At 63.3% G+C, this 1,533-nt stretch overlaps 1 protein-coding gene across 1 annotated transcript in view; it reads right to left on the bottom strand.

Annotated features, from left to right (window-relative positions):
- LOC144610174 (fibroblast growth factor receptor 1-like) overlaps nucleotides 1-1,211 on the bottom strand; it is a 136,176-nt gene extending 134,965 nt beyond the window's left edge. The window contains 1 exon segment of the mRNA XM_078428726.1: nucleotides 1,115-1,211. The gene's annotated coding sequence lies outside the window, so the exon portion shown is untranslated.
- Between the last annotated feature and the right edge of the window lie 322 nt (nucleotides 1,212-1,533).

Consider the following 1,533-nt stretch of genomic DNA (forward strand, 5'->3'; position numbering starts at 1 on the left):
GGGGACGAGTGGGGAGGGGGGAGAGAGGGGGGTTTGGGGAGGTGAGTGGGGGTAGGGATTGAGGGGGGTTTGGCGAGCGGGTGGGAGTGGGGTTGGGGAGAGGGGGGGGGGAGTTTGTGGAGAGGGAGGGACGAGTGGGGGGGGGGGGGGGGAGTGAGGGGGGGTTGTGAGGGAGGTGGAGTGAGAGGGAGGGGGATGGGGAGGGATTGAGGGGAGGTGAAGATTGAAGGAGTGGGGAGTGAACGCTCCCGGCTCGTTCCCCGCAGCCTCGGGTCCCGGTACCCCGTGGGAGCCGGACTTGGTGAAGGGGGTCTGTCTCCCCCCCCCCCCCCCCCCCTGTCCCCCCACTCCCTCTCAGGGACCGATCCTCTCTCCCTCCAGGACTCTCTCTGTCTGTCCCTAGGGGCAGGTGTGGAGGTGAGCCGGGCACACACACACCACACACACACACACACCCCACACACACACCCCACACACACACACACCCCACACACACACACACCCCACACACACACACACCCCACACACACACACACCCCACACACACACACCACACACACACACACACACCCCACACACACACACACCACACACACACACACACCCCACACACACACACACCCCACACACACACACACCCCCACACACACACACCACACACACACACACACACCCCACACACACCCCACACACACACACACCCCACACACACACACACACCCCACACACACACACCACACACACACACACACACACACACACCCCACACACACACACACACACCACACACACACACACACACACACACCCCACACACACACACACACCCCACACACACACCACACACACACACACACACACCCCACACACACACACACACCCCACACACACACCACACACACACACACACACACACACACACACCCCACACCCCCACACACACACACACCCCACACACACACACACACACACACACACCCCACACCCCACACACACCCCCCCACACACCACACACACACCCCCCACACACACACACACACCCCCCACACACACACACACACACCCCCCACACACACACACACACACCCCCCCACACACACACACACACACTTACCCGCAGCGACGGAGCGGAGAGGAAAATAACTTTTCGTCCCGATGGGAGAACAGCAAATATCCCGGTGGTGGAACAGCGGCGCGCCAGCCCCGCACAACACTCACTCTCACACACAGCTCATCGCACATCCCCACACTGCTGCCCTCCTTCCCACCCTCCCCTCCCCTTCCCTCCCTCTCTCCCCTCCCCCTCTCTCTCCCCTCCCACCTTCCTCCCCCCTTCCCTCTCTCCCTCCCCTCCCACCTTCCCTCCCCCTTCCCTCCCCTCTCCCTCCCCTTCCCTCTCTCCCTCCCCTCCCTCCCCTCTCTCCCTCTCTCCCCCTATCTCTCCCTCCCCTTCCCTCTCTCCCCCCTTCCCTCTCCCTCCCCTTCCCTCTCTCCCTCCCTTCCCTCTCCCCCTTCCCTCCCCCCCTTCCCTCT

This window comes from Rhinoraja longicauda, chromosome 36 (genome assembly GCF_053455715.1).
Source record: "Rhinoraja longicauda isolate Sanriku21f chromosome 36, sRhiLon1.1, whole genome shotgun sequence".
In the NCBI taxonomy this organism is placed as follows: domain Eukaryota; kingdom Metazoa; phylum Chordata; class Chondrichthyes; order Rajiformes; family Arhynchobatidae; genus Rhinoraja; species Rhinoraja longicauda.